Below are 22,946 nucleotides of genomic sequence, written 5' to 3' on the forward strand. Positions count from 1 at the left end.
ATACAGGAAAGATATATATCTTTGTACCGTGTTAGCCAGTAGATAGAAGAATATTTAGAATTGAGAGTCCTCAGTGGTTGATACTAGAGTTGAGCGACTTTGGTCGGATCGGGTTTCATGAAACAAAATTTGTTTCAGATGAAACTGGTCCAACTAGGGCAAAAAAAAGTCGGAGTTTCGTCCGAAACCCAACCCCAATGCAAGTCAATGGGGAATAAAAGTCGGCATTGAGTGGATGACATTCATCCACTCAATGCCGACTTTTATTTCCCATTGACTTGCATTGGGGTCGGGTTTTGGACGAAACTCTGACTTTTTTTTGCCCTAGTCGGACCAGTTTCATCTGAAACAAATTTTGGTTAATGAAACCCGATCCGACCAAAGTCGCTCAACTCTAGTTGATACCTTTTAATGGCTAACTGAAAAGATGGTAACAAATTGCAAGCTGAGTAGTCACGAAAGCTTGCAATTTGTTACCATCTTTTCAGTTAGGCCGGCGTCACACTAGCGAATAAATCGGACGAAGGCAATGCGATAAAAAATCACATTGCATTCGTCCCAATGTTATTCTATGGTTTAGCTCCCATAATCAGATTTTTTGTCGGATCTTTTCCTCAGACTGAGACAATCGCAGCATGCTGCGATTGTCACCGATTTTCGGATCGGACTCGCCAATGCAAGTCTATGGGTGCGATAAAAAATCAGATTACAAACGGACCACAAGTGTGACTTGCGATAAAATCGCAAGACTTCTCCAGGTCAACAGGAAATAGCATCAGGCATTGGCAGGAAGCTTTGGGATGCAAATTTCACTTACACCATAAAAAAAAAACAGGAAGAATGCCTCCGCGAAGACCTCCATCATGTCCACGCCAGTGAATGTCGAAATGCTGATAGTTCTGGTCCAGGAGAGGCCAGAACTATGGGACCAGAGAGATCCCCACTATGCTGACCGGGCACACAAGGAGGCAGCGTGGAGAAGAATCTGTTCCCAGATGTTCAGTGGTTATGCGGCCAGACCTCGGGAGGTGCAGGAGCAAATCAATAAGTTAAATATTCCCCAAAAAATTCAATTGCACTGTAAAAATGTGGACACATAATAAAAAAGGCAAATGTAATATGCTCAAATATCTTTACCAAATTACTACGCCATTAATGTCTGCATATTTTCAAAATCTAAATTGCACATCCCTGACTGGTGGCCCCATTACAATTTTCGGACAAATATTGCAATCCTTAGCTAATTGTTCTTCCTCCAAATGCAGTGCTCTCCTTGTTTTTTGGTCCGTATCTTAGCCAGTATATATCTTGTTTATTTTTAGTCAAAATATAATAGATGTTCGCATCCATACATCATTCCCACAGGTTTTTCTACATTTTGTTTTAAAGTAGGTTGGTTAGAAGGTCCTTTATAGTAGGCCTGAACCTGTTACTCATTTTTGGAGTATTGGTGTAGAGCCATCAGAAATCGAATTCATATAAGTTTAAAAATGGGTGCCTAAGCATATGTAAACTGTTGATAACATAGCCATATGTGTGGTCTTATGAAATCCTGAGTTTTGTTTTACATTGTAGTGACTGATGTGATGAGGCATTGGCGCAAATGTAGGGACACATATAGGAGGGAGAGACAGCTGGGGGCCCGTAGTGGAGTGGCCTGAACCACCAAGAGGAAATACCTCTACTTCGACAGCTTACATTTCCTTGCTCCTGTGATGGATCTGAGACCGTAAGTGCAGGGTTTAATTTTGTACTTTTTATTTTCTCAATGCAAAATATTAATGTATTTTTTTTGTTTTTTTACATTGTAGCACCGAGTCAAACCTTACACAGAGGGAGACGGGTTCCGCCTCTGAGGTGGTGATAGAGCCAGTGTCTGATATTGCTGCAGGGTCATCTGCAGAACTTCCAAAGCCACACCCCCACCACCAAGATCACCACCACCACCAGAATCTTGTAGCCAGCCAGCACAACATGAGGACCAGGGCAACAGTAGCAGCCCCACATTGCCACTGGATACTTCTCCACAGCCTTCTGCCCTACCACGACGAGGCAGGCGCAGGAGAGAAGGAGCAGCTTAGAGAACAAGGAGGCAGGTTGACCGAGGTGTCTTGGACTACTTGTCCACAGCTGCTCATGATGATGGGGAGGAGGCTTATGGACGCAGTCTGGCAAAGTACTTGAGGGCAATTCCCCGTGGGTACAGGCTGCGTACCAGAGGGGCTCTCCAAATAGTTTTGGATTCCAGCACACCACCCAATAATCCCCGCCCTGTGTTTCAGTTTTTGGAAAGGTGGCAGCTGTCGGAGGAAAATCAAATAGATAGGCTGGTTGGACTTGATGTGGCAAGTCAACCATCCTTGGAACCTCTTCCTCCTCCTCCGCCACGGGTGCCAACACCTCCACCACGGGTGGCAACACCTCCGACTCAGCCTGCACACATCCAGAATGTTGCTCCACAGGTCCAATATATGGGCCAAGGCGCACATGCACAATATGGCCACTTTAACTTACCAAATGTTGGAGGGTGGCCCCAACATGGGTATGTTAGACATGGCCATATAGGGGGATATGGGCACTTTGGGCAGCCCTACCATCAGGACTAACCCCAGCAATTTCCAAATTACCTCTACCCAAACCCCCAAATTGATCCTGCCAGGATGCAACAGATGCCAGAGCCAACTGGCAGCTCACAGGGGGACAGAGATGTGACCCAGCAACCAAGGCCAAATGTCCAAGCAGTACCCCCACCTTCACCACTCCAACCTACCATGACTTGTAAGTTTTCCTTTGGGACTTTTATTTTTTGGTTTGGGTTTTATACAGTATGTATATTTTTTGTGTCCGAATGTTACATAATAATGTGCTGCTAACATTATGCCATATGGTACTAATATGGTTATTTTCTTTCGGCATTCAAAAAAAAGAAAAACAAGTAATAAACTTGTTAAAAATCACAATGTGTGCCTGTTCATGTTCGGACATGTTCTGTAATGTGTTAGATACATCTAAAACACTAAAGTAGTCACAAAAACACACGAAAGGGCTAGCAAAAAATCTTTATGAGAACACAACACAACCAAACCACTACATAGATAAGACATCATCTTGCCAGGGAGTAGCACCCTGAGGTGTAAGAAAATAAGTAGTGAACACATCACGTACTTTGAGTCCCGAGATTGGACGACTGGGTGGGATTACATATGTCCTAGGCCTAGACACATTGCCAGACTCAGCTTCAGCATCATCATGTGAGGGGCAATCATGAATTCGTGTGAAGTTATGTAGGACCACACAGGCTTTAATAACTTCATTGACATTAGCTTCACTCAGCTGAATGGCGGACTGTAGGACCCTCCATTTGGCTGAAAGAATACCCAAGGCGCACTCCACCAGTCGCCGAGCACGAGATAGGCGCAAGTTAAATATTCGACGCCGGTGGTCAAGGTTTCGTCGTGGATATGGCCTCATGACATATCTGGTCAATTGAAACGCCTCATCTGCTACAAGAACATAAGGCACCGGTTCCAGATTTGAGTCTGGAAGCTGACGTGGTGGTGGTAGATCCAGCTGATTATTACGCAGCCGCCGACCCATAATGGAAGAATTGAAGACACTGGAGTCTCCATTTCTTCCATAGGCCCCAATATCTACAATTATAAACCTGTAGTGAGTGTCAACCAGATCCAACAATACTACAGAAAAATATTGTATGTAATTATAGAATGGGGACCCTGAGTTCGGCGGCTTACGCACACGGATGTGCTTCCCATCCAGGGCTCCAATACATTGTGGAAATTGGCACGTGGCCTCAAATCCACGGGAGATACGCAACCAGTCTGCCATTTTGGGCTCCGCCATTACCACATGATGGAGTCTGGACCAGATTTCTGAGCATGTAGACCGGACAATGCCAGAGATTGTTGATTTCCCGATTAAAAATTCTAAATGCAGACCAGCATATTAAAGGCCAGTTGAAAGGAAGCTAAAATAAAAAAAAAACCATGAGTACACAGCCCAACAAACAACAGATAAAGCTTAAATCACATTTAAAGTCTATCAATTCTAAAGTAGGCATGATCAACATTAAATTACATGCCATGGCTTGGTTCAGTAAAACACAAGCATATACTGTTTCTTGGGAAATGTGCTTGCAAATATATTATATTACATGGCAAGATTAAAGGTCTGGAAATGAAATATGCTGCTTCACACATCATCAACATATTGCTTTAAGACATACCGTAAGGTGAGTAGAAGACACTCCTCAGCAGAAATTGCTTTGCGCATCCTCGTGTCCTGAAACGTGATACCAGGGCGCACAATCTCCAGCAAAAGATCAAATGTAGCAAGGCTCATCCGACAATATTGAAAGAACTTCTGGAAATGGCCTTTAGATATCCTGCGCACCAAAAGCGCATGGACCCACATTCATCTACGCCTCCTCGGATCCACAATCACAGGGTGTTGCACACCAAAACATCGGGATATAACCCAATAGAAAAGAACACGCTCAGTGGTGTTAAAAGTCAGCCTGTCTGTCATGTTTAGCACAAAGCAGAGATAACAAAATCCAAGCACTGACTCTACGGCAAAGGTAGCAGGCTCACACCTGTTGGAGAGCCCATAAATATAGGGCGGGATGATGCTTTAAATTAGTTTCAGGCCTAAAAACCCTTATTTGTCCATTTTGCAAGTCTCAGAGAAAATATCGCCAGACGGATGTCAAACGGATGCTTAGATGCGAATAAAATCGGATCGTCGCTGGAAATTCGGATAACAGACGGATCCCTGGTCAAGAAACCTTTGTGCGATTTCGGTCCATCAAAATCGGACTGATTTTTTTATCGTTGTGTGTGACTCCGGCCTTAGCCATTAAAAGGTATCAACCACTGAGGACTCTCAATTCTAAATATTCTTCTATACACAAACTGTGAGACAACAGTGCTAACCACTGAGCCACCATGCTAACTATACACATACTGTGAGACAACAGTGCTAACCACTGAGCCAACATGCTGATTATACACATACTGTGAGACAACAGTGCTAACCACTGAGCCAACATGCTGATTATACACATACTGTGAGACAACAGTGCTAACCACTGAGCCAACATGCTGATTATACATATACTGTGAGACAACAGTGCTAACCACTGAGCCATCATGCTGACTATACACATACTGTGAGACAACAGCACTAACCACTGAGCCAACATGCTGATTATACACATACTGTGAGACAACAGTGCTAACCACTGAGCCAACATGCTGATTATACACATACTGTGAGACAACAGTGCTAACCACTGAGCCAACATGCTGATTATACACATACTGTGAGACAACAGTGCTAACCACTGAGCCAATATGTTGATTATACACATACTGTGAGACAACAGTGCTAACCACTGAGCCAACATGCTGATTATACACATACTGTGAGACAACAGTGCTAACCACTGAGCCATCATGCTGACTATACACATACTGTGAGACAACAGCACTAACCACTGAGCCAACATGCTGATTATACACATACTGTGAGACAACAGTGCTAACCACTGAGCCAACATGCTGATTATACACATACTGTGAGACAACAGTGCTAACCACTGAGCCAACATGCTGATTATACACATACTGTGAGACAACAGTGCTAACCACTGAGCCATCATGCTGACTATACACATACTGTGAGACAACAGCACTAACCACTCAGCCAACATGCTGATTATACACATACTGTGAGGCAACAGTGCTAACCACTGAGCCATCATGCTGATTAGAGAAATACTGTAATATAACTATGCTAACCAACGAGCCTCCACGTTGATCATACATATACTGTGAAATAACAGTTCTAACCACTGAGCCATCATACTCACTATACACATACTGTGAGACAACAGAGCTAACTATTGAGTCATCATGCTGATTACAGCAACACTGTGATACAGCTGTGCTAACCACTGAGCCACCATGCTTACTATACACATATGGCGAGACAAAAGGGCTAACTATTGAGCCACCTTGTGATTACAACAATATTGTGATACTGCTATGCTAACCACTGAGCCAACATGCTGACTATATACATGCTGTGAGACAATGGGGCTAACTACTGAGCCACCACGCTGATTACAGGAATACTGTAATATAACTATGCTAAATACTGAACCTTCTTGCTTACTATATACTGTAGATACTGCTATACAACAGTTCTAATAACTGGGTCGCAATGATGAGCACATACATACCGTGATACAACAGTGCTAACCACTGGGCCATCATGTAGTTTATTCATTTATTCACTATTGATCTGTAATATTTCATATATTGTTTGTAATTTTTCATTTGTATCTAAAAATGTCTAGAAAAATAAGGGGTAAGGTTTCTCCTTGTGGAGAGTGACATGCCAGCTCTGGCTTGTCAAGGTAAGGAGGCTTAATCGCTGTGCAATGCTCCTCTGGGAAAATAATATGCACATTGCCTCTTCAGAGAGAAAGAGGACTTTTACTCTACAGCGCCACCTATTGGTAGTAGTGATCCTGCAAGTCACAATCAACCCTTTAATGAGTCTTGTAATATGACTTAGGATAAAGGCCAAATCAGATTTGGCTGTCATCCTAAGTCATATTGCTAGACTCGTTAAAGGGTTGATTGTGACTTGTAGGATCGCTACTACCAATAGGTGGCGCTGTAGAGTAAAAGTCCTCTTCCTCTCTGAAGAGGCAATTTGCATATAGAAAAATAAGAAGAATAAAAATTTTGGTATACCAGGACCTGGCAGATGAAAACTTTTGGCTTTGAGCCTATCTTCCCTTAGACTCCACTATGTCTAACCATATCAGATTTTTTAGCTGTCTGAGATCAGATCAAGAAACGGCAATCTGGATTAAGTCATATGATAAGTGATAAGAAGAAAGGACGGGGAGCACTTTCCCCTGAAGCCTGGCTCCAGTTTCAAGTAGCTGATGAAAGTGAGAGTTAATTTCACTGCCTCTATATTAGCTGGCAGGGTCCACGGGAGCCAGAACTGTACTACAGACCGTGTAATGTTTTTAGAAAAGTGGGGTCAAGCTGTGTTTTGTGCTATTGCCTCTTTCCTTTGATGTCCAAGCCAAATTCAAAGGGAATCTGAGCTACAATTCAGAGCTGGAAAAGTTTGGTTGTCTGGAGGAATGTCCTTCAAGCCAGCATCTAGTATTAACCCTGTGGGTAGGATAATGAGCGAATGAATGGGCTCTCATGAAAAGAGCATTGACCAGATTATTAGTCCACTTTTAGTGCACATATCATTTTTATATATCCATGGACTGTCCCAATCTTCTTCATCAGCATTCTGCCAGCACTATAGAGGCTGAAATTTCCTTTTCCAACATTTACAGCTAGGAATATTCCTGCCAAAGCCAAATGACTTGACCACCTTGCCAAATCAAAAAAAAAGAATGTTCCAGCTCCTGGATAAAATTCCAACTTCACATTGGTGTTTTCAATTAATTAATCATTTCATCGTGTATTCCTGGTGTCCAAAGCTCATTGATGAATCAGGGTATTTAGGGCTGCTGGGAACAAGCCCATTGTGCTTTGACAAAGATAGCAACCCCACTTTCTATAAAGAAACAAGGATCTTCCCCCATTGTCTGTAGAAAGAAAAAGGCCCACCCCCACTCCCTGTAGAGAGAAAAAGACCCACTTACATTCAATATAGAGAGAAAAAGACCAATAACCACTTCCGGTAGTGAGACAAAAACCCAACCCTACTTTACATGTAATGCCTTACATTACCAATATAAAGACAAAAACTCACCCCCACTTCCTGTAGAGAGACAAAAGACCTGTTCCCACTTCCTTTAGAGAGACAAAGATCCACCCCACTTCCCGCATAGAGACAAAGACCCTCACCCACTTCCTACGGAGGGACAAAAATCCGTCCCCACTTCCTAAAGAGAGAAAAAAATACACAACCTTTTCCTGAAGAAAGGCAAACACCCACCCTACTTCTTAAAGAGAGACAAAGACCCACCTCACTTCCTGTAAAGAGACAAAAAGTCTTCCCCACTTCCTGAAGAGAAAAAAGAACACCTCCACTTCCCATAGAGAGACAAAGACCCACACACACTTCCTACGGAGAGACAAAGATCTGTCTCCACTTCCTAAAGAGAGAAAAAATACACAACCATTTCCTGAAGAGAAGCAAACACCCACCCTATTTCCTTAAGAGAGACAAAGACCCACCTCACTTCCTGTAAAGAGACAAAAAGTCTTCTCCACTTCCTGAAGAGGAAAAAAGAACACCTCACTTTTCATAGAGAGACAAAAACCGACACCCACTTCCTACGGAGAGGCAAAGATCCATCCCCACTTCCTAAAGAGAGAAAAAATACGCAACCATTTCCTGAAGAGAAGCAAACACCCACCCTACTTCCTGAAGAGAGACAAAGACCCACCTCACTTCCTGTAAAGACTGAGACAAAAAGTCTTCCCCACTTCCTGAAGAGAAAAAAGAACACCACCACTTCCTGCAGAGAGACAAAGACCCACCCCACTTCCTGTAGAGAAAGAGCCACCCCATTTCCTGTAGAAAGACAAAGACTCATCCCCACTTCCTGTAAACAGTGAAAGACCCACTCCACTTCTTGAAGAAAGGCAAAGACCAACTTAAATTCCTGTGGAGAAACAAAAACCCACTCCACTTGCTGCAGAGAGACAAAGACCAGTCAGATTTCTTGCAGAGACAAAGGCTGGCTTCGCTTCCTATAAAGATATAAAGAAACAAGGATCTGCTCTATTACCTGCAGAGACACAAGGACTCACTCTGTTTCCTGTTGAGATCAAGACCAACCCTTGCTTTTTAAAGAAAGACAAATACCCACATCACTTCCTGTAGAAAGACCAATACCCACCCTGCTTCCTAAAGAGAGACAAAGACCAACCACTCTTTCTGTAGAAAGACCAAGACCCACCCCTGCTTCCTAGAGACAAAAACCATCCCTCCTACTGTAGAGCGAAAAAGACCTACTTCTTTCTACAGTGAGAAAAGTATCCAAAATCACTTTCTGTAGACAAAGACTTACCGAATTTTATATATAGAAATCTAAGACTTGCCTACGTTGGACACATCGTACGATGTGAGCAATCACTTCAGAAAGACATCACGGTCAGCAGAACAGCCTGCTGGTTACCGACTGTTACTATCTTTTCCCATAACCCTGTATGTTGAAGTCACTCTAACATTATCATGGTTGTGTTTATGTTAAAGTGGTTGAAAGGGATTGGGTACAGTCCTAGGAGACCTCAGAGTGTAACACATGTCTTTTCTGGGCAATTTGAGTACGATTAACAGTTCGTCCATTTGAAGAAATCCAAATATAAAAAAAAGAAGCTGGCAAGCGCAATTTTTTTTCAATGTTTTCTCATTTCTAATAATTGCCCTTTGCAGCCATAAGTTCATTAAACAGTCTTTAACTTCTAATAAGATGGGAAAAAAATGTGAACCCCCCTTAAAGAACAAAGACAATAACTTCTATGACTTACATTGCGAGGATTAATTATTAGATAAGTTTGTCAGAGAGGAATTGTCAGCATAATATTTAACCCTAAATCACATAGATGTGAAATTTAGGGGTTTATCTATAATAGGTCTGTAAAACAAGCAATTAGTCAATAAAGGTCGCTGAATATTTATGATACTACAACTGCAGATTTGCAATTCATGAAACATATGAAGTGGTTAATTATTGTCATTTTTCATGTCAGTTCATACATGTGTAAATCAATGAGCTGAGGGGAAAATAATTAACAGATATATTGCAAGGCGAGGTTTTATTTTCAAAGGAAAATTCAAAAAATGATAATAGATGCCTCATTCCCTGTGTGGTCTTCTATCATTCACACACCGACTGCTCCACCATCAAAGTAGCATTAAAGTGCAGTAATCCTAGGATATAGCGCACCAATATTTAATAACCTCTGGAGAATCATTTTTGAGAGCTCATGGGCCATGCGCAGACTTTTCTTGTTTTTTTTCTTGGTTTTTAGCATGGACTATAATAATATGTTAAAGGCCATGATTCAGTTTGGAGCATAAAACGGCTGTTCTTAAATGGTACCCTTAATGCTCTACATGTATTCCATTCTGTGGGGCATAGTATAGAGCAGGAGAAGTTGGACACTCACAGCTTTAGTTCACTTCGCTCAGCATTGCCTTGACTGACAGAAGAAACAGAGTGTCCATGATGTGATCCTTGCTACCGACTAACATCCTCCATCTCCTATCAATCAAGCAAAGGAGTGCAGCGATGAGCGAGTTGAGCTAAAGAGTAGAGATGGATTTCAAGGGAATCATTACAACCCCACCGTGATAACGGTCTACTGCAACCGCTGCCTATTGGTGGTGTCATGCTTGCATTGGAGGACGCAGTCAAGGTCCTGTTTTATATTACTCTGGCTAGAACTTGGAGTCCCTACCAGATAAGGTATCTATGTTTTGCTGCATGCTGCTGTTTCCCTGCTGTGAGTCTAAGGCGGTACCACTCCCTATTTAATCCTCTTGCAATGACTTCTAGTTTTCTAGTTCCCAGCTATATATTATAGTTACTCTATTATTCTGCTTATTTTCTGCTTGTTTGATTAGTGTTACTGATCTTGGCATCCTCCTGACCGCGTCTCTGTCTTTTGATTTTGTCTTTGACTTTGACCTACTAGATTCCTGGCTTTAAGACGATTACTTCAGTTCTTTCTCTGAAAATCGAATTTCCTGGGAAAATCCAAGAAAAGAGAAGAATCTGAATTTTGCCTGATCCGTTCATCTCCAAATGCGTGGCATCATCTGAGATACTTATGATTAGAGTTGAGCGAATTTTTCAAAATTCGGTTCCGATAACCCTTTTCACCGAATATTGTTTTTGTAATATTCACCGAACACAGCGGAACGTCATTGGAGTCAATGGGAGTAAAAATGAATGAATATGTTCAGAACCGATCATCAAACATAAATTTGGCATGGATAGGGTACCAAATACTCCCTACTAAACAGAATCCCTCAATGTCTGTCTGCTATTTCATCCTTCTTCTCCGCTAGATTTCTAAAACTTAATATGGACAAAACAGAATTAATCATCTTTTCCCCATCTCACGTGACCCCCCCAATGGACCTATCCATTAAAGTAAATGGCTGCCCACTCTCTCCAGTCCCACAAGCTCGCTGCCTCGGGGTTATCCTTGACACTGATCTCTCTTTCAAACCACATATTCAAGCCCTTTCCACTTCCTGCCAACTTAAACTCAAAAATATTTCACGGATCCGTACGTTCTCAACCAAGAATCTGCAAAAACCCTAGTCCATGCCCTCATCATCTCCCGCCTTGACTACTGCAACCTGCTGCTCTGTGGCCTCCCCTCTAACACTCTTGCACCCCTCCAATCTATTCTAAACTCTGCTGCCCGACTAATCCACCTGTCCCCCCGCTATTCCCCAGCCTCTCCCCTCTGTCAATCCTTGCATTGGCTCCCCATTACCCAAAGACTCCAGTTCAAAACCCTAACCATGACATACAAAGCCATCCACAACCTGAGTCTTCCATACATCTGTGACCTCATCTCCCAATACTTACAAGATCTCCTTCTGTACTCCCCTTTTATCTCCTCTTCCCACAATCGCATACAAGACTTTTCCCGCGCATCCCCCCTACTCTGGAACTCTCTACCACAACATATCAGACTCTCGTCTACCATGGAAACCTTCAAAAAGAACCTGAAGACCTACCTCTTCTGTCAAGCCTACAACCTGCAGTAACCATTGATCCACCAAACCGCTGCACGACCAGCTCTACCCTCGCATAATGTATCCTCACCCATCCCTTGTAGATTGTGAGCCCTCGTGGGCAGGGTCCTCTCTCATCCTGTACCAGTCGTGACTTGTATTTATTAAGATTACTGTACTTGTATTTATTATGTATACCCCTCCTCACATGTAAAGCCCCATGGAATAAATGGCGCTATAATAATAAATAATAATAATATAGTGCGAACATGGCAAATTCAGATTTGGTGACCGATTTCTAACATATTCACTCTACTACATATGCTGGTATCAGTAGCTGCTTAATGGAGACATTAGGGCTAAAATTAAGGTAAATCACAAAACTTACTATTTTATAACTTGCCTTGGTGTATTCACTTTTGTTTCGGCTGGGAGAAAGAGTCCAAATTTTACCTTTTTTGATACTGACAAATGTTAGGGAGGTAATATCCAGAATGTTTTGAGGCAACAATTGTCAAATTATCCAATTTCTTTAGTTGGCCCATTGGTGTGTCAAAACTACTCAAAATTGCATACAGAAACTATGATGTTAAACTATATTCTGGGATCTGATTACCAAATATGATGTTTAGTTCTTCCAACAGATTATTTGGAATCATTGGAAGAACTGATGTTTTTCCACCCTGAACCTTCACAAACAAGCATTGACTTTCTCATACGGAATTCCCTGGACCCAGCCCCCCAAGAGTAATCTATTGTAAAAAAAAAAAAGACTGGTGTGTAGTAAGGTTTAAATTGCATTACCAAGGCAACAGGCAGGAATAATAGTCCATGCACAGATCGAAGCAGGCAGAGGTCAGGAAGGGCAGCAGACAAGAAGACATGGTCAAGAACACAAGATGGGTCGATAGTGTATGTAACAAGAAGAACAGGAAGAAACACATTTTGTACATAGAAGAACTAAAGGAACCATATAGCTCAGACACATATAGAAATAAGTAAAAAAAAAAATAAAAACTTGGATATTGGCTGGAATCATGGAAAAATAAAACTTTCTGATATAAGCAATGGCAGTGAAAAAAAAAACAAACTGAGCATTTTTAACCCTCTTTGGGGACAATGCTTGTATACAACGTTGAAGTCATGTCAGTGGGTCTGCAGCCAAAAAAGGGAGCTTATTGGCTTGTGCCATCGACAGCCGAAGATGCTGAGCTCTGTCATTGACTTGAGGAAAAGTCAGCGCTGCAGACAAACAACAGAGGAAGGGGCAGCAGTGGAGTGCTAGAGCTGGATCCAAAGAGGGTATGTAATACCCATGTTTTTTTTTTATAAACCATTATTTTCTGGAAAGGGACAAGTGATTTAAGAAACCACGAGCCATCACATTCACGTGACCCATGGCCAGAAGAAGACACAGGACAACAGGTGTGGTAGATAGTGATGAGCGAGTATACTCGTTGCTTGGGTTTTCCCGTCGATGTTCGGGTGTCCTCCAGGTATTCTGGCATGCTCGGAGATTTAGTTTTTGTTGACGCAGCTGCATGATTTGTGGCTGCTAGACAGACTGAATACATATGGGGATTCCCTAACAAACAACCAATCCCCACATGTATACATGCTGTCTAGCAGCCGCAAATCATGCAGCTGCGTCGACAAAAACTAAATCTCCGAGCAAGCCAAAATTCTTGGAGGACAACCGAGCATGCTCGGGAAAACCCGAGCATTGAGTATACTCACTCATTACTAGTGGTAGACCATAACATCTATCTCAGTATTAGCAGGGGATACATAGGCTACGATCACACGAGTATACAGTCTCTCATCTGAGAGAATCGGGCCAATTATGCTAATGACATACTTATCAGTTTGATCAGAGTTTTATTAGAATGTGATCAAAGTATGATTCGATTCTCATGGATCAGTAGAGAAGGGCAGAAGAAAAATTCTCCATCTTCTCCATTCTCATAGTCAGTGAAAATCGGACGGTGCTTAGATGTTATCTGAGTGCCATTCTGATGCTTTCTATGCACTCATTGACTTGCATGGCCAAGTGCAATCCGAATATTGTATCAAACTTGGCCATGCAGTGATTTTTTTTCCTCTGGACTGGCTCTGTCAAAATAAAAAAACAGACATGTGCATGGCCCGATAGCTTAGCATTGGTCCGATTGTGATCCAATGTTTTGTCGAATCGCGCTTGGATGAAAAATATGTTCTTCTGCACCTGCCCTTAGAACATCCGAGAATTGCTTCCCCCAAGCTTCCGCTCTGCAGAAGCCTACAGGAGTTTTTATGTAAAGTGAATTTAATCTACAGCTGCTGTTGGCAAGTTCTCAAACCGTCAGCAAATGGAAGTGGGGCTCTCCCTAGTAATTCTATAGTGCTGCTAAGTGTTATGCCGCGGCCCTGTATGATGTGCATATAAAGTTGTCGAAAATAGCTGAACTGGCTAAACCAAGGCCATTTTTTATTTCTATGTGACAGGCAAAAATCACAAAGAGTGAAGCATAGGCAGTTCCTGGTGCCAGGCCTAAAAATAGACCCACGTGACTTTCTAAAGCGAGGATGCTTCGGCTTTTATTGCATTTGTGAAATGACTTTTAAATCAAATTACAGATCCAGAGCCTACATTATACTACATTAAGAAGACATACCTATTCTAAGATGGATTAACATATACGCCGTACCCTGCCTGTCTTTACTGCCAGTTTGGCGAGCGCAGTGGTATTGTAAATATATTAGATACCTGGCAGGTTGTATTTTATGACAGACTCCCTAGACGGGGAGAGAAACCATTTGTCACAAGCAACAATATTGTAAACTGCAGAGAGAGCATGGTGCGCAGAAAAAAAACGAAAACCATCGTCTCAGCAAAATTGTAATACAATGGTCCAACGCCGCACCTGTTTCCACTGTGTTGTGCAGGGGTTTTATAACTTTTTGCAAGGTATGAGCGATGCATAAAACATCTATACAAACATCTTTGATCTTCCCAAACCTATAAAGTTTAAAGGAAACTTACAAAGAATAATTGAGGAGTAGGGAATCAAAATTTAAGGGGTAGAACAAAATTCACTTTTTTCTGCACTGTCTAGAAATCGAATGTATCGCTGGGAAAAATTTAGCCTTTTTATGCTTTGAGAACTCCCCCTCGTTAGTCATGGTCTCTGGTACCAGTACCCAATCATGTGGCCACTTGTAGATGAGAAAATGTATAAATGAGCTGATTGGATGGAGCAGTCACACGACAGGGCTGGGGCGGAATTGTGACTAGTATGTTAAATAACCCACAACTGGTTTATTACAATGTGTCAATTTAGATCATAAAGTTGAGCTAATCTGCTCAAAATTAACTTTGGGCATACTTGTTCAACTCACGGGGAAAATCTTTTATCCTTTGTCTTTTACCTTTTTCTTCGTTGCCTATCCATCACACCATCACCAAGACCGCGTCGCGCATCTTTGACGTGCGTAAAGCACCAAGAGACGGCATGCAGCAGGATTCAATGAAGGTATGAGACCCACTCAATGAAGACATAAGGAAGAAGACAGAAAATAGAATAAAGAAGATAGAAGATGGGATGAAAAATACGAGGAAGGCCAAGGAAACGAGAGTATAGGAATTTTTTTTAATCAAGCAAAACGATATTTGGTCATCATCTTGTTGAATTGATTTGGAATTATTTTCCGCAGATGATTCCATGAGAAGTAGAACACATTTCACATCGGTAGATGCTAATGATTATTTGGAATATTCCAGCTCACATTATCAAAAGTGGAAGAAGAGCCACCAGTAAATTTAGGCGTAATTGTACATCCACCACCGATTATGCCTCACAAAGCACACATTCTATTTACCAGATTTAAAGAAAAGGAGTATACCAGAGCAATATATAGGTGAAAATGCCTAATCTCACCCAGATAGAATATCTTTTGGGTTAATTGACTCCCCCTATGCGAGGCCCTTCACTGGCTTCCTATTGTCCAGAGGCTCCAGTTCAAAACCCTAACCATGACATACAATGTCATCCACAACCTGCCTCCTCCATACATCGGTAACATGGTCTCCCGGTACCTACCCGCACGCAACCTTCGATCCTCTCAAGATCTCCTTCTCTACTCCCCCCTTATCTCTTCTTCCCACAACCACATACAAGACTTCTCCTGTGCTTCCCCCTTACTCTGGAACTCTCTACCGCAACACATCACTCTCACCAACAACAGAAACCGTCAAGAAGAACCTGAAGACCCACCTGTTCCGACAAGCCGACAGCCTGCAATGATCCTCAGTCTACTGAACCACTGCACAACCAGCTCTACCCTCTCCTAGTGTATCCTCACCCATCCCCTGTAGACTGTGAGCCCTCGCGGGCAGGGTCTATAATAGGGGCAACAAACTTATTAGAAGAATATTGAGTAAATATTGGAATTTCCTCCAAAAATATCCAATATTAAAGAAAATTTTACGTCAAAAACTTACTATAACATTCCAGAGAGGTATAATGTTAAAGGATTGCGTTGCATCTAGTTGTCTGAGAAATGATAATAACGAAAAGAAGAACAACAGTGAGATAAGTTAACACCCTGAGATCAAAAAACGGAATATTTAAACATGGAAAAAAAATTAGGTTGATGTTGCAAAACCATTGAACGTGAAGCCAGGTTTACTCAAGTAAAAAATTTGAACACCAAATACTATTCTAATCGGATTTGGCAATTTGTGATCTATGTGAATGTGGTTTTATTTTTGTGAGTCGTATCACACAAACATTAAGAGCCAGAATGAACACAACGTCAAGAGGGGGGATTTAAAAACAGACGTTGTCAAAATTTAAAAACACAAGAAAAACTTTAAGTCCATATGAATACTGCCACTAGAACAGGTGCCAATTCAAACCAGAAAGGGAACAACGATGCTAAATCAGAAAGAGTCACATTGGATATATTAATTGCAAAGATCGCTTGGCAGGATTTAAGTCATGGGAAATGGGTGGCGTTCCACTACCTATTATTTTTTTTTTTTTATTGTCTTTTTTTGACCTTCAGGATTACATACACATATCAAAATTTCAATGTATACAACTATATAACCTCAGTTGTATTCAAAAAGTCCAAGTGGGATGCACATAGAAAGAGAAGTGGGAAATTCATGTTCTAAAGCAGGGTGGAGATGATTGGAGCAGAGCTGCTTGAAAGACATGACGTTAAGGAATTGTTGACTAACAACAAGGTACATCGCTACACCAATCCTCTCTGAATAGATATGTATATATATATATATATAGGTATTTTTAATTTAAGTATGAGCAATAGTGTTGAGCGATACCTTCCGACATCGGGAAATATCGGATCAGATTGGATCGGACCGATACCCAAAAAGTATCGGATATCGCCGATTCCAATACCGGAAACCAATGCAAGTCAATGGGACACAAATATCGTAATGAAAATAAACCCTTATTTTCCTTGTAGGTTAATTGTACATGAAGGAAAACAACTAAGAATAATGTAGAATGTATTGGGGGAGGTGGAGGAGACATTAAAGGCATAGAGGTTTAGCCCAATCAAATGGAATAGCAGGAATTAATTTTTTTTAAGACGTTCGGAGTTACAAAGATATTGACTATGCTAAACGGGTTGGCCGGGCTTTTCACATAATCTCAGTGCATATCTGGGCTGCAGAATGCTGACAATAAGTAATCAACCTTACATGGTTAGTCTGCACGGTTTCCAAGATATCATCTCTTGCTTCTAAAATAAACGTCCGGGAGGGTGTGTTCTGGCATTGAAATGAGAACTGGTGGTTTCCTCCTCCCTCACTAGTTTCATTTTCCATAGATCACTGTTCAGCGTGTGTCTGGGGAAGGAGCAGCTGGGTGGTCTGCTCGCAGCCAATCACAGCCATGCCATTAGTTAACATGCCTACATGCCCAACAGGATGTGCCCACACTCTTAGGATTTCTCATTGGCTGAATAAAATCAAACTGGCTCATTGCATTATGGTATTCTAATTTACTGAGATAATGACTTTAGGGTTTTCTTTGGCTGTAAGCCACAATCAACAACATTAACAGAAATAAACACGTGAAATAGATCACTCTGTGTGTATTGACTCTATATATTATATGATTTTCACTTTTTGTACTGAAGAACTGAAATAAATTCACTTTTTGATGATATTCTAATTTAGTGAGAGGCACCTGTATTTGGAACGTCCTCCCTGCCGAGTTGTTTCAAAAACTGTGTGCAAGTGTACCTAGAAGAAGTGATGCTGTTTTGAAGGCAAAAGGCGATCGCCTAAAATATTCATGCGATTTGCATTTCTCTTTTGTTTATTCTCTTCTTTGTTAATTTCGAAAAATAAACTATTAACATTGCTAGTATTGAAAGCTTCTTACTCTGAACCATTTGTTCCTCACCTAATAGTTTTGCTCAGTATTGCACGTTTAGACCAGTTAATTTTATATGCCATAGAAGCAAAAGAAAAGAGCAACACATATTTTTCATTATGGTATACAAGTCAGTTTTACTTAGTTTATACTAATAATTATAACCCTTGGAGCAAAGAATTCTCAGATGCAGCCAACAGGATAGTCTACCCTCTCTCTATAGAACTTCCAGATTTTATTTATACTTTTAAATAGTCTCTTTAACTGGTATATCTTCTGAGAAACACCCCCCCCCCGTCATTCTTATTAATGCACCATCATCGGGGCAAAATGTTCTTAGATGACTAGCGTCGAGGTGAGAGCTTAAGACAAATGTCAATCACAAGCCTAGAAACCAAATATTGTTCGTATAGAAGCCTATATTAAATTGTAACATGTTCATTTACATAGAGTGGAGGATGCATTAAGATCTACTAAAAGGTTTAAAATGTATTCCTGAGAATATTTCCAGCCACATAGTATTTTATAGCCGTTTCATTTCACCATAATTGCCGTAGTTTCCTTAGTTATAGTCCAATTTCCAATCTCACGCTGCAGTATACAGACGCCGCTCTCATATTTACCCTCGCTGTGCATTAAATGTTGCGCTGTATATCAGACTATAAATGCATAAAATTGATACAGTGATAGCATTCAATTACACGCCATTGTCAGAATTAGACTCTCACGACCGCGGCTACCGACCTCATGGCGCGCTGGTTGTTTATGGAAATCATTTTTCTGTTACCCAGGAAGAGGAATGATGTTAATCTTCGATGGCGGAGAAGATTGTAATCTCATCATGGTCAGTAAGTCATCCTATTTTATTAAATATTTTACCATTTTACGGAGTCAAATCCAAATTATCTAGATCTTTCACATCTTCCACATATGTTGGGTGACTCTTATGTCTTTCATTACTGTGCGTGTATGGACTTTTTAAAAAATGATTTCATGATCTACAGGATCATAGATAAATGTACAATTACTGGGGATACCACAATCACTAGAACGTGGATACTGAGCCTTTATCCAAAGAAGTTGAATGAACAGTGACCACTAAGGCACAATGTCACTCCACTGAAAGTCTATGAGACCTACAAAGATAATCTAGGGCAGATCATGGTAATCTAATCGACCATTCTTAATAAAATTGCTGGGTCACTATGATTGAGAGTCTCCTTTAGTCCCACAGAGTTTGTGTGTCCACCACAACATTCCATCACCTCTGGAACCCATGGTAGTTGGGGTTCTCTTTGTGAAATGGATTCATAGAGGTGCGGGTCACAAGGATGTACCGCAATGGCACAACATTCAGGAACTGGATAATGAACTATGTTGGATGGCAAGCAAACAAGTGGAGCACGACATACTAAAAGTCACAGAGCGATGAGTGAAGACAAACAGAGAGTGGGTGAAGGGTTAAATGGCCAGACTGAACGGGGCTGTAGATGAAGGTTATTAAAACTGCAGGTGTTCTATATTTTGCAGCATAATGAGAACAATCTCAAGATACTTGTTCGTAATGCATACAGCTGTAGGGAGGAGGGCCCCGCGGAGTGTCCGAGCCGGAACCAAGGGGACCGCCATCTAGGTTCCTAAGGGAACAGTACCCAGGGAACAAAGGAGGAGAGTGGACTGCTGGGAGTGACAGGACAGCAAGGGGAGAGGCGAGTATAAAAGGGACAGGGAGCGCGCAGGGGAGTCAGTTGGCGGAACGGCAGACACGAAGCAAGAGACTGTGGGAGTTTGAGAGAGCCAGAGTGACAGACGGTGACCAGAGAGGAGACCATCAGCAGAGGAGAGACTTACATTGGCCTGCGGAGAGTAAGCGCCGAACCTACCAACAAGAGACTGTCGCTTCACTCCAATCCGGGGTCTCTTCCTGCCCACAGTCGTCCGCAGCTATTACTGCTGTGCTCCAGCCTGTTGCGCCAGTCCTGGTAACTGCAACACAACCCTGCCTGGAGACTGGAGTCTCATTGAACTCGCTTACAAGCAGAACCCCGCTGTTTCTACAGGGGTTACCTCATCAAAGGACTTCCTCAGGGCCTGTTGTGCCCCATCTCCTCCTGGGCGCTGGGGCACCCAAAGACTACGACAGATCCTCAGCAGCTAGGCCCAGCGGCTGCGATGCCAACACAGCCTCAACAGAGATGCCAAGGGACATCAGGACAGATAAGTGACACTATAGGAAATAAGGACCCGTAGTCGGCCATATCGCGGCCCTATAGCAACTGGCTTTTGCCGGATTAGTCGTGTTCTCTTTTAAAGTGTTTGTTTGTGCAGAGTCCCTGCGAGGACAATAGCTGTTGTTGCTTATCATAGCCCTAGCGGCTTAAATTCATAAAAGTTCTCTAGCCAAAGTTCAACTCAGCCTCGCGTCTCATCACTGCATCCTGCCTACACAGCAGTGTCTGGGTTAACCAGCACATCTTAGGACCATTCGATGAAGATTGCAGAAACCAGAGGCTGCACAGATGACTGCAGCATAATGAGAACAACCTTTAGATGGTGGTAAGTAATGCACACATCAGTTGTTGGGTTAACCATCACATTTGAGGAATAGTAGATGTAGACTGCAAAAACCAAAGGCGTCTGAAGAGAATAATGCAACAATAAAAAAACTGGGTAGTAGCAAACTCCAAACAACAAATGAATATTACATTGACTGAATGCTCAGATATGTGTCTAAGTCATCTTTAAAAGTCTTTAGATGATAATGTCAGTGAGTTATGCTGAGCATGTCGCCCATCTATGAGCTCAACAAAGGGTAGGTAATGGAGAAACAAATGTGTTAATTCATGGTTGTCCTGAAGAACTTTACATATTTCGAAATGCGTTGACAAATAAACCACTTATACTTGGATTGGCTTTCTTTATCATTCCTAAAGGCAGAATTTTCCCATTTTGTTTCTCCATTACCTGAACCTTTATCCTCTTGTGGGTCTACAGAATCCTTATGCCTCACCAGTAGTTGTGTGTACACAACCCAACCGGGTGAGCACCATCATTCTAGTCTTTTAACATTGTTACCCAAATAATACCCTATTTTGCACTTTTTGTCTTTCCAATCTCTATTTTCTTTACAGCAAAGGGTGGCAGACATAGGATAAGAGAACAGAGCCCGACCCTAGAATCGAGATAGGTACACAAAAACATTGCAATCAACCATAGGATAGATGTTATAGGAAAACCCAGCATGAATGTGTATCCGGGACCTGGAAGAATAGTTAGATCAAGAAGCATCTTTAATAGAGAAAATACAGAAGATTTGTAGATAAAATAGATGCAAATCATTATTTTTAGAAACGAAAAGATATTACACAACTGTTATAGAGAGGGTTGATGTAACCCTTCAATTAGAGAGAAGGTATATGTGACCCATCTCTCAGTAAGAAGGTAGGCTTCCCATCTGTTACAGATAATGAAGATGAGATCCATCTCTATAGAAAAGTAAGTAGGACCCAAATCATATGAAGAAAGACCCATATCTTATGTGTCCCATCTGTTATAGAGAATATAAATGTGACCCCTCAGATGTAGAAAAGGTAGATGTGACCCATCTCCTATGTAGAAGGTTAATGTGTCCCGTCTGTTTAAGATAACGAAGATTTCACTCATTTAAGTAGAGAAGGTAAATAACACCCATCTGTACGGACAAGGTAAATATGACAAATCTGCTGTTGGGAAGGTAGATATAATAAACCACTTAGATTTCTCCTACGTGCTGTAGAGAAAGTCATTTTGACTGAATAAGGTGTAAAGTTAATATCTTTATTTTTTAATAAAATAGTGAACGGTAAGGCAGGGCACATCTGTAAGTGACAAGTCTCCTGCAGCATTATTCCACTTAAAAATACTCTCTAGGCTCTATACAGCCATAATTATATCCAGACAAGGACAGATGAGTACATTCACTGACGCGTTTTGGACTTTAAGGTTCACACTCCCAGTGGTGAAGGGATTTTGAGCCAATAAGACTGTTACTCACGTATCCCAGATCCGGACTCTGCTCCCTTCACCTCGGTTTGCTAAACTTTGCTGTGCTCCACATCAGGCTTTGCAAGTGGCCTGGCGTGCTCCTATGTCATTGCCCACCTAGGTCTATACAAGCCTCACTAAGACACACATCTGTGTCTTGGTATTTAGACTCTTAAAGGCCCCGTCACACTAAGCGATCTCGCTAGCGAGATCGCTGATTTTGCAACACATCAGCGATCTCGCCAGCCGGGTTATCGCTGATCGTGCTCGTGCGGCCTGGGCCGTTTTTCGATCGCTGGTCTCCCGCTGCCCAGCACACATCGCTGCGTGTGGCAGCGAGAGACCAGCGATCAGCGTCGATGGACGCTGGTTGCTAATGCAAATGTCAGGTATCCAGGAGTCACGGCTCCTGGATACCCGCTGTTTACCTTTGGAACCGGCGTACACGCTGGTTTCCAAGATAAACGTCGGGTATCCAGGAGTCGCGCTGCTCCTAGATACTCGACGTTTACCTTGGAAACCAGCGTGTACGCCGGTTTCCAAGGTAAACAGCGGGTCGCGCGGCTCCTGGATACCCGATGTGTACATTAGAAACCAGAGTCCAGCGTCGCTGGTCCTGATCGCTGGGGCTGTCTATGTGACAGCTCACCAGCGATCAGTCTAACGATGTCCCGGCGATCCCATCATGTCGGATCGTTGGTGGGATCGCTGGGACATCGTTTAGTGTGTCAGGGCCTTTAGTTATCCTGTGAGCTGTCGGCCTGA

This window comes from Dendrobates tinctorius, unplaced genomic scaffold, assembly GCF_039654945.1.
Source record: "Dendrobates tinctorius isolate UK_male_01 unplaced genomic scaffold, ASM3965494v1 ptg000095l, whole genome shotgun sequence".
Lineage (NCBI taxonomy): Eukaryota > Metazoa > Chordata > Amphibia > Anura > Dendrobatidae > Dendrobates > Dendrobates tinctorius.